Source organism: Mustela lutreola, chromosome 3 (genome assembly GCF_030435805.1).
Source record: "Mustela lutreola isolate mMusLut2 chromosome 3, mMusLut2.pri, whole genome shotgun sequence".
NCBI lineage: Eukaryota > Metazoa > Chordata > Mammalia > Carnivora > Mustelidae > Mustela > Mustela lutreola.
In genome coordinates this window covers 75231346-75242835 of record NC_081292.1, presented here as the reverse complement: position 1 = coordinate 75242835, position 11490 = coordinate 75231346, and the positions used below count along the sequence as shown (strand labels likewise).

Genomic DNA, 11490 nt, shown 5'->3' with positions numbered 1-11490 from the left:
TTATAATTATTTTTGTCATTAAAAAATTATTGATATACAGGTGCCTGGGTGGCTCAGTCAGTTAAGCATCTGCCTTCCACTCAGGTCATGACTCCAGTCAGGCTAGGGGCTCAGTGACCCTCTCCCTTTGCCCTTCCCCTGTGCTCTTGGTTTCTCTCATTGTCTCTCTCTCAAATAAACAAAATCTAAAAATAATCATCGCTATGGTTCACAAAGTACTCTTTAGAAATAAAATCTAAATGATTTGCTTAACAAAAGGAGGAATTAAACAACGAAAAATACTGAGGACTAACAGCATTACATCATTACCTCCCAGGGGACAACTTTTCTGTAGTCACCTTAAAAATCGTGCTAAAAGTACATTCCTTGTCCTGGAACCTAGAACTATTGAATCAGAATCGCTGGGGAGTGGAGGAATCGTTTGCATCCATCTGAAGATTTAGCAAGCACCCCAGAGATTCTGATGCAGTTAATCTAGGGAAAACCTATAGAGAAACACACCTTAAGAAATAAAATCATTGGTAGAGGACATGGCCTCTTATCACTTAAAATGTTCTTTGGTTGCAAGTTAGAAAAAATGTTTTATTAGTAGTTATAATTAGAAAGCTTTGTCAACTTTCAGAATATATATATAGATAGATATGTATATATCTATCTATATATATCTTTCTTAAACACATACATAACATTTATAAATGTTCACAACATTCAGTATCATATAGACTATAGCATGGGTCTATAATAAAATGAAAAGTAAACGTAAAAAATTTAAAACATGTTGGAAAATTTAAATTATATTTTTAAATAATTAATTTATTAAAGGCTATATCTTAAGGGGAAGTATAATGTACCCAGAATGAATGAAAGTACTATATGTCAAAAATTGCAAGGCATAACTTAAGTAGTACTTAAAGATAAATTTATAGCTATAGATTCTTACCTTAGAAGAAGAGGAAGTTGAAATTTAATGAACCAAATATCAAAACTAACATAGAGAAAAACATAAATTATTGGTCCCAAGAAAATGGAAGTCAGATAATAAAAATAAGAGCAGAAATTAAAGAACACAGCAACTGTATCATAATTAGATCAAGAAAGCCAAAAATTGTTTTTTTGAAAAGACTACAATAAAAATCTCTGCTGAAACTGATCAAGACAAAAAGAGATAGTCTGTACACAGACACAAATATGGTTAACAGTGAAGGCAGGATACAAGGGAACACTCTGAATCTCATTTCATTAGACTAAAATTATCTTGATGCCAAAAGTATATGAGAAAAGCAAATAAAAATTAAATTATAAACCAATTCACTCATGTGCATAGACTCAGGAATATCTTCTAGCTAAATCAATCCAAGCAATATATGTGAAAGTACAATCAATTGTATCAAAACACTATCTTTCAGGAATTCAAGGTTAGTTTAACATTAGAACATTTGCTCAAATAATTGAGCACACATGTTAGTAGATTAAGATAACAAAACCATAATATTTTTAATATTTTCAATAGAACCAGAAAAAATTATTGGATGAAACTCAACTTATTTATAATAAAAATCTAAACTCAACAAATTAGAAATAGGAGATAATACACACTAACAATTGACAACAAAGACTATACTAACGATCAAATGGTAGTAAGCAGGAACACAACAGTGGTGTCTTATACCATCATTTCCAAGAAACATTTTTGTGGAGACCCTAAAATTCAGGTCTTTATACATTGCACAAGAGACTTCCAAGTGTCACCATTGCCATAGTTCCAAACATCAAGTGTCACCTGGTGCAGAGCTAACACTTCACACATACCTGTCTTCTGTTGGAGATGCTTTTTGTACCACAGCCTCCGCAATAGTAACTCAAGTTTATAAGCATTTAAGTGCAAGCATCAGTTCAAAAAGATCTCTGTGCATCGAAGCTGAACCAAGTCTTTACAGAATCAAGGACACCTGAGGCATGACATGATTCCTTTTTTCGTTTTTCCTAGAATTTTTATTTATTTATTTTTGCAAGACACACACACAGAGAGAGAGAGAGAGAGAGCACAAGTTGGGGAGTGATAGAAGGAGAATGGATCCCACATGACCTGAGCCAAAGGCAAATATTTAACCGACTGGGGCACCCAGGCACCCATGACATGATTCTTCAACAGAAGTTAAGGGCGACCTGCAGTCACTGATCAAAGGAGAGGCTCCTTAAATCTCCACAATCGTAAAATCTGTGAGGTCCAGATGATCCCAACTGAGGAAATTCTTTATTCATTGTGCTTCTCTAAAAAAACTTCATCAATAGCTTCTGGCATCTCTCCATTTCTGATTTCTGAAGTGGAATCTTGTTCTGCAATAAATTATCACAAATATGGGGCTATAGCTCAGTGGTAGAGCATTTGACTGCAAATTATCACAAATATGGTGGATTAAAAAAACAGGAATGTATTCCTTCATAGTCCTAGAGTCTAGAAGTCCAAAATCATTTTCACTGGGCCAAAATCAAGATGTCAGCAAAGACTTGCTCCCTGCAGAGGCTCTAGGGAAGTACTCTTCCTTGCCTCCTCCTGCTTCTAAAGGCTGCTGTCATTCCTTGCTTGTGCCACATCACTCCCATCATGGTCACATTGCTTTCCATCTTCGGAGAATGTCATCTTCCCACACCTGTCTTTTAGAAAGACACTTGAGACTGAATTTCGGGCCCACCTAGATAGTCTAGGATAATGTCCCCCATGTCGAGAACTCTAACTTAATCATATGCGCAAAATTCTTTTCTCATATAAGGTAATATTTGCACATTCCAGGATTAGGACTTGATATCTCTGAGTGGCCATTATTTAGCTCATGACACAAAGTGACCCGTCCTTATGGGGAACATCTGGAGGCCCTGACAGTAGCAGTCTCTATATACCTTGGCAGGGCTCCACTCAAATTTATACCTACAATGGCTATCCTCAAACAGGTGGCAATATTAAGTTCTGCCTTTGCAGGCCAAGAAGTGACAATGCCTGCAGCTGCTATCATAGTAACAGATAGCCACAAGCTTGCAGTTGCTGGCTTAAATTTTAATTTAACAGCACATCAGTATGCTCAAAATTAAGGGCACTTGCCCACTGGCTAACACAGACCTTGATATATAACAAAAAGCCACTAAGTAGGTATTTAAGTTGAGCCAAAAATACCGCAAAGATATTTGTCAAGGAGATTAGATTTGGAGAAAATGTTCATTACAGTAAAAACTGTAGAAAGAATAATAAAATATTTGTGCTTTAGCAAGGGTTTTTTGGTTACAAGGGACAGAAATCTACTCAAAAAAAGAGGACTGGGGGTGGGGTTACTGTAAGAATGTGCACGGTGTACACAGTGGCACCCAAAGCCGTTCCTCTTTAATCCTTTCTCAGGCCCCATTCATTTGCCTTTGTTTCTTTACATTCACCATGTGTTTGCCCAGATATACCCACTTACTCAGTTTGAGTGGAACCCATGATGGCCACCCCCCTCGGCTTGCCTCTCGATAACTTTTGGCAATTTCTTTCTGAGTGTCTTACTTCAGAAGGCAAAACACCTGATTTCTCCAGCTTTTGTGAACTAGAGCTACACTCAGAGGTTATGGATTGGCTGACCTTGAAGCCCTTGTCAATTCCCACCCAAGGGCAGAGTGGGCAAAGGATTAAGGCAGGGTCATGTGCTCAAAAACACACCACTTGGGGTAGAAGGGGCTATATGAGGACACATCTCCCCACCCTAAACTTTAGGCAGGCACCCTAAACTATATCAGCCATGATCTCCTGTTGAAAATCTAGATCATTAAAATTCAAATGACTTCTCATGAAACCAGCATAAATGTAAAGGTTAAAAATCTTAAAAAGCAAAATATACCATCTGGTTGTTATATTATAGGCATTTACTGGGGAATGGATTTTTTAAATATAAGTATGCTCAAAATCTAATGTCACATTCACAGTATTGCACTATTCCCTCTTCATCTCTACTGCTTCTAAACCTTCAGTAAATTTACTAAAAGTTCTCTTACCTATAACCTTACCTTCCAATTTCTCTTTATTTCCCCTCTGTTGTCACTTAGACCTTTGGGACTAACAGGATAGCTGAGCTCTATGGGACTCAGATCCCAAACAAGCTACACTCTTTATCCCTTACCTATCTGTTTCAAAGATGCCAAGCTTTCTGCTCTGTGGGAAAACTGTTCTTAAATCCTGAAGACATGAATGAAAAGAGAAACTAGCATAGAGTTAAAAATTCCAAACCAGACCAGCACCGAAGAGATTGTTTTGCTAGTTCCTGAAAAAATGTGATGTCAGTTGTGGTGAAGATCTACTTAGAGATACCCTGCCTCATATACTGAGTCCCACTATGAATTGAGAATGGTGCAAAGCACTGGATTAGGACAGGACATCCCTGGACTTGAAGAACTCCCCTTAGCAATTGAAAGCGAAATGGACCAAGTGATCACAATCTAACATTCAGGCAGAAGAAGAGGTTTGTACGTAGTGACAACTAGAAGGATCTGGAAACATAGTCTCGCGTATTCAGGAAAGGTTCCACCACACCAGTATCATGTTTCGTATATGAAGCAGATGGGAGAATTCCCCAGGCAGACAAAAGAGAAGGGGAAACAGTGGTACGAAGATAAATATGTGCAGAAGTCTCTGTATAAAAACACCGAAGCCTAGTGGTGTCGAACACAGTGGCTGGAATTTTCAGAATGTGTGACAAGAGAAGGGTAGGACGTGAGACAAGAAGCATAAACTGAAGCCACGTGGTGAAGAATCTGGATCGACCGCAAAAAAATATGGATGTATCCATAGGTCACTGGAAGACACAGAAGGGTCTGAGATAGAAGAGAGAGATGATCAGATTTGGGAGAGACAAGACAAGGGCAAGAGTAGGTTAAAATGGGGAAGACTCTGCTGGTGGGAAGTCATTTGGAACACCTTCATAAGAATCCAAGTGGGGACTTAGGGGGGCCTGAAACAAGGTTCAGAAATGGTAGGAAGGGGGGCATTTCAAAGGTGGGGTCCATTGCGGTGTTCACAGTGAGTGAGAAGAGAACCCGGACGTCTTCCATCAACCCAAGATTTCTGGTGCGATTCAGAAGTGAGGACAATGCTATCAACGAACTGCTTATGAGAGAAAGAACAGAGTTGGAATAGGTTTGGAAAGTTGGGGTTGAGAAAGGGGCTGGGTGAGGATGGAGACGGAAATGTACCAAAGGTGAACTTCAAAGGATTGGCTAACATTTAAATAAGGCAAAACAACGCCATGACTACACGAAAAGCTACAGAATTGTACATTTGAAATGGGTGACTTTTATGGTATTTAAATTACCTCTCAGTAAAGCTGTTAAACAACAAAAAGGCCAGAGAGAAAGGATTCACAAAAATGACTGAGAACTTCAAGGAGTAGAAGGTAAATATTCTTCAGACTTTTCCTTGCTTTTCTTATTCTATTACTTTTTTTTTTTTCTCACTTTACCATTCCTTGTTTAGCTTCCAACCTCAAGCTGCCTGTTTCATAATCCCCACAAGAAAGGGCCTACCATTCCTTTTAATGGACCCAAATTCTGATGACTCCAAGTCAGTAGTAAATTCACACATGCTGGTAGTAAATTCACATATTCACATTTCTCATAAAGGGCACTTGTGACGGAAGAGAAACTATAATTTTTATTTGATGGAGCATGTGCAAAATGTCAGAAGAATTTAATGCACAATAATAAAGCAAAATGTTTTATTTGCTACATTTTGTAAATGATTTTGACCTTAAAATTGAAACTTTTAGCCAGATAAACCATAACCATACATAAATACTACAATATTGGCTGAGAAAAAATTCTTTATATTGGATAAATTCATAATCCTGAACATTTTTATATCAGTAATAAAGTATTTGTATGCTTACTAATATATGACAGATTGATGTGTGATCCTGAAATCATGTGATTTATTTAAACATGCTAGAAGGTGACAACCACAGGTGTTCTACCAAGAAAGAATGAGATTACTACCAAAATAGAACTGTGATTTTAAAAAGGGGGTGAGGAGCGCAAGAAGAGCCCCATTCAGAGATCCTGTTAAAATGGTCATCAGGTTGTGGTTATGTCATCTTTTCTGCTCCAAACTTTCTCAAACCTTCCCATCTCATCTGGAATAAAAGCCAAACGCCTCCCACTGAGCTTCCTGGACTCCCCCCACCCCTTCCCTTCCTGACCTGGTCTCAGATTCTCTGCCCCCATGTCACATGCTCCTCAGCCTCTGGCCCTCCGTGGGTCTCGTACCTGCTGCTCCTTTGGCAAGGCTCTGACTCTTTCTCTGCCCTCTGGTCAGAACCTCTTGAGCTAGATAACCACCTTGAGCTAGAAAGCTCTCACCTCCTCAGATCTTCCTGATCTTGGTCCTGGACCTCCCTATCCTCCACCTTTGCTCTATATTTCCCCATAGCACTGGTCCCTAAAATGACCATGTTCCTTTTATTTGGTTTTCCTGCCCCCTTTTCCACACTTAACAATGGCTCCACGTAAGCAGACCTTTGTCTATTTTGTTTGCTCATGTGTCATCAGCACCCGTAAGAATACCAGGCACATAATAAGCTGTCCATAAATATTTTTGAATGAATGAAAGAATCTATTCCTTGAAGTTTGGGTGATACATATTTATCCAGTAAGTATTCTAGAAATCAATACACTCTCCACGACTAAAGAAGATTTTTCTCGTTAACATATATTAAGAAGTACAAGGTATTTCCAAAGAGGATCTCACCTCTTTGAAGTGCTGAGAATCCAGTATGAATCTTAAGGATTTAAAATGATACACATCCTTTAAAGGAATTAAGCATGTGCCAACATGTGTTTAGCCCATCCTGTGGTCCACTGCTGGTCACATCTGCTTATGTATCAAGTATCTATAAGAAGCCAACGCATACAGTGAGTAAGGCCAAAATTCTATGTATATTTCTGTATCCAAATAATTTTTAGAAAATAATCTTCATGAAGTTTCTTGAATTCTTTTGCGTGTGTGTGTGTGTGTGCTTTCTTTAAATATATTTTTATGTTTATTCCTGTGTGTTGTATTTTTTATATTGGTTGATTGTTAACTCTGGGTACAGAGAATATTTATCTTTCTTTTTTCTTGGTATCACTTCCCCAAGTTTTATCCCATAGATTAAAGAAAGCCCATGATACATATTGCTGAATGGTCGAAAGCACATAAAGGCGAGACTAAGGAAGTACTGTATGCGAACACTGTTGGCATGGTCCTCAAACTATCAATTTGATTTTCTTACATTCATTTTGTCCAGAGCTTCGTAGAGCTCTGCCCTGATTAAGTAAATAAAGAAAAAAATAATTGGAAATATTCGGCATTGATACTGTTTGAAAAATTAACTCCCATGAGAGATCAGAAAACACACACACGCACATTTTAATGAGATCTTCTATTTCAGAGTCTAAGGAACATCTGGTTCATTTGGTGATATATATCATAATGTTAAGAACATAGAGTGGCTAAAGCCCAAGAGAATAAAGTGTGGTGGAAAATATATTCAGTGTTATTGGAAATGCGTTTTATTGCAAAACAGTAAAGATTTATGACCGAGTCAGGAGGGTTAGCAGTACAGTTTTTTCATTTCTCTTTAATAAATAAATTATGTTAATAATAGCTTTAAAAAACATCAGCAAGGTACACTATAATTTTTAAGTTACATAATAAAACAGTGACGAGAAAAATGTTTCTCCAATTAAAATTTCTATTTTAAAATTCCCTACTAAATTTATCTATAATTATTTTTAGAGGTCTGTGAGGGTTCCAGCTTGCTGACCTGAATTTAATTACTGCTTAATGTGTTTCATGCACACGTGTTCAAAATTTTAAAATGTTTTCTATAGATTATTAATCAATATTTTATATTCTGCCAGTCTGGTTGAAAAGCATATGAAAATAAGGGGAATCAACAAGGAATAAAAGTTTGCTGTGCATTATTTCATGTCCTGAATTTAACAGAGTATAAATATTATTCATTTAAAAATACCTTCTTTGAGGACAACTTCCTTGAGCATAAATAAAAGAGATGCGTAGCGTTATAACGACAAAGCTCACCAGCCAACCTCAAGGTAATTAACTACATGTCCATTATGGAAAACAGATTTTTCTGACAGAAGGTAATGGAAGAAATATTTGAGGATTTATAACAACTATTCTGACGTCAAGTTTTATAATATTATTTCCTTTTTCATGAGTTTGAAGAATATGGGTGGAATTCTCATGAAATTCTCAGAGCCCCAGTGTTAGTATAACGTCAGCAAGCAAGTTTTCCAGAGCCAAGTCCCGCTGTGCCTTTTACCCAGGTGAATTCCATAAACACCATCTGTAAGACTCTTTGCCTTTAAATAAGTCCATTTGCTTGTTTAGGGGAGGTATACACTGCAAGACGTTTACGGAAATATGGTATAAATCACATGCAATGCTCCTCCAAAATTCTACATTTAGATAAGAATATTCTCTTACAGCAGGTTTCAAATTATAAAGCCTAGAACTTCTAGGGGGAACAAAATGTTAAGCTCCCTAATATAAACACCCCAGGAATAAATTACTGCTTCCAGGATTTTTCTCCCACCTTCTCAGCCCCTGTCTGACTATAACTTGCTTCCCCAACTAGCTCCATCATGGTCGCTAACTAAGAAAAACCATCCGAGAAGTAAATATGGAGGAAACCCTCCGAGGCCAGTTTGAGGATGTTCCATAGGCTCTCTGTTGACTAAATGTGTGCTCTTACTTCCAGAGTCTCTTCAAATATTATTCTTGCTCTACACACTGCTTTCTGATCTTGTGGAAGTAGGGCCAACTTTACAGAGTTAGTAGCCCAAGTACATAATGTCCTCCCTTGAGGGATATTGGGCTGGCTCTTTCTCCAGAAAAGTTTCTCTTTTATTCCCTTAAGACAACTAACATTTCACCATCAAAGAAAACTTCACACATTTTGGTTTCCATACCAGAGAAACACCAATGGAAAGCTAAATGTTTCCAGACTTAGAAGTCTGATGGAAACAACAATAACTCATATGTTAAAAGACCAACTTGCCAGACTCCCCTTTTAACAAGGAAAGATCCAAATACCACTTGGTTCACTTTTTCCCGTATCACCATTAATATCTTGAGACAATAGTAAAAAAATAAAAATTAAAATTAAAACTTGCATCTGCGTTATAAACTAAGAATGACAGAACATGATATGCCAAGAGTCTAGGGCAAATTTTTACTATCCAATCTACTGCATTCACAGGGCTCAATGGAGAAAAAGAATTGTGGGTCACTTGGCCCCTACACTCAAACCAGTACAGTGTGGCTAGGAAGAAGGAATTAGGAAAACATTTTGATTTCTGCTACACATTCATTTCAGCTTCCATCCTTACCACCCACCAGAGACTGAAACTGACAATAAAAAAATGCAGCCTGCATCCCAAAGACAAAAACAAACAAACAAACAAACAAAAATGCACACACGCACACACACAAAAGCAAACAAAACCTTAAGGAAAAATAAAAATTACAGGCAAGAAGAGAGAAAAGTCTTCAAAAAAAAATGCATACTAAGAGATCTTATCTTTTATGCACTTAACCTGGACCAAATGAGCTACTTTTTAAGCAATGAGAATGCCGGTAAATGAGAATAATGCAAATCCCACCTTTTGCCTCAGTCTAAAAGAATGACACTGAATAAGTATAGTATCATTCAAGAATCTTCTGTGGAAAATGACAGAAACCTAAATCACCTTGTGCTAAAGAGGAAAGTTTATTGGCTCAGTTATCTTCAAGGGGTGGGAGGTGGGGAAGGGGCAGAGGTCAAGCTGGCCTTGGAGAAAGCCGGATACTACATCCAAGTGTAGTATCTCCCTCCGTGCCCGCTTCCCTCTTCCCTCTTATCTTCTCTTGCTTCATCTTTCACTCACCTTTGCTCCTTCTCTTCCTGTCTCCTCGGCTCCAGACCTTCGTGTCTCTGTCTCTTCATCTTTCCTTTCTCCATGTCAGCTGTATTCTAAGTGCTACACTCTTCACATAGTAAAGGGACAGGTTCCCAGCAGCCTTGTACTCATATCCTAACGGCTCTAACAGCAGAAAGAAAAGGAGTGTTCTCTGCCAGCTCCATTTTAATCTTGAAGGACACTGAGAGGCTTGGGTTACATTCCCATCTCTGTAACAGGGGAGAGAGTAACGTGACCAGCATGGCCTGAGTCATACATCCGTGTCACCATGGTCGGAGTGAGAGAACAAGAAGAGCTCAAAGGAAGGGAGAAATGTTTTAGAAGAAAAGGTGAAAAAATCATGTTTTACTTACTGCAATGCCTGCAAATCATCAGAGCTTTTTGCTAGGTCAGTATTAACCTTCTCTCTAGGTATGGATATTTCTTTTTATACAGCTTTATTGTGGTATCATTGAAGTACATTAAACTTCATGTATTAAAATGTAAATTTGATCAGCTTGGATATAATTTATATACTCTTGAAATCATCACCACAATCAAGATAACAAACATTTCTATCACCCACAAGTTTTGCTCATGTTTCATTGCGATTCATCCTTCTCTACTCCCTTTACCTAGTGGCCATAGACCAGCTTGCTGTTACTGTAGTTTAGTTAGCATGTTCTAGAATTTTGTACAAACAGAATCATGCCATAAAGGTTCTTCTTTGCCCTGATTCTTCTTGCTCAGGATAATGTGTTTGAGAGTCACAAATATTGTGCACATGGATAATTTGTTCCTTCTTAACGGCTGAGTTGTATTCCATGGTATGTATGTACTATAATTTGTTTATCCATTTCCCTGTTGACGAACATTGGGTTTGCTTTCAGTTTAGGTTATGACAAAGTTGTTACGGGTTTTTGTGTATAAGTCTTTGTGTAAACACATTTTTGTTTTCCTTGGGTAATTACTGAAAGTTGAATGACTGGGTCATATGATTGGTATATCTTTAACTCTTTTAAAAAACTTGCAAATTTTGTCCCATGTAGGCTCTCCTTTTCACTTTCCCATCAGCAATATGTGAGAGTTCCCATTGCCCCACATCCTCACCAATACTTAGTATGACCAGTTTTTTAAATGTTAGCCATTCTATTGACTGTGTGATGGTATTAATTTTTTTTTTTGCATTCACCTCATGATTAATGACGGTGAGGATCTTTTAATGTGTATATCGTCCAATTTTAGCCTGTACATTCAAGTAGTCTTTTTTTTTAGTTGTTTCTCTTGTTATTGGTCATAAGAGATCTTGATATGCTCTTATTATAAGTTCTTTGTCAAATACATATGTTATATTTTCTCCCAGTCTGTGAATTGGTGAGGTATAAAAAAATAAATAAATACTTGGTGTTTGTAGGCTGTCCTCTGCACAGAGCTCCTAAAACCTTTGGAACTTCCTGAATGATTCTAATGACTTTTTGTTTTTTTAAGTATAGTCCAGACAATGCCACATTACTTTCAAGCATACAGCAT

At 37.5% G+C, this 11490-nt stretch overlaps 1 long non-coding RNA gene across 1 annotated transcript; it reads right to left on the bottom strand.

The window, feature by feature from the left end:
- Positions 1-1923: 1923 nt before the first annotated feature.
- On the bottom strand, positions 1924-10614 carry LOC131826809 (uncharacterized). The gene is made up of 3 exons (XR_009351767.1): positions 10335-10614; positions 9949-10190; positions 1924-2337 (listed from the first exon to the last, which is right to left on the bottom strand). It is a non-coding gene; the product is annotated as an uncharacterized LOC131826809 (long non-coding RNA).
- Positions 10615-11490: the final 876 nt, after the last annotated feature.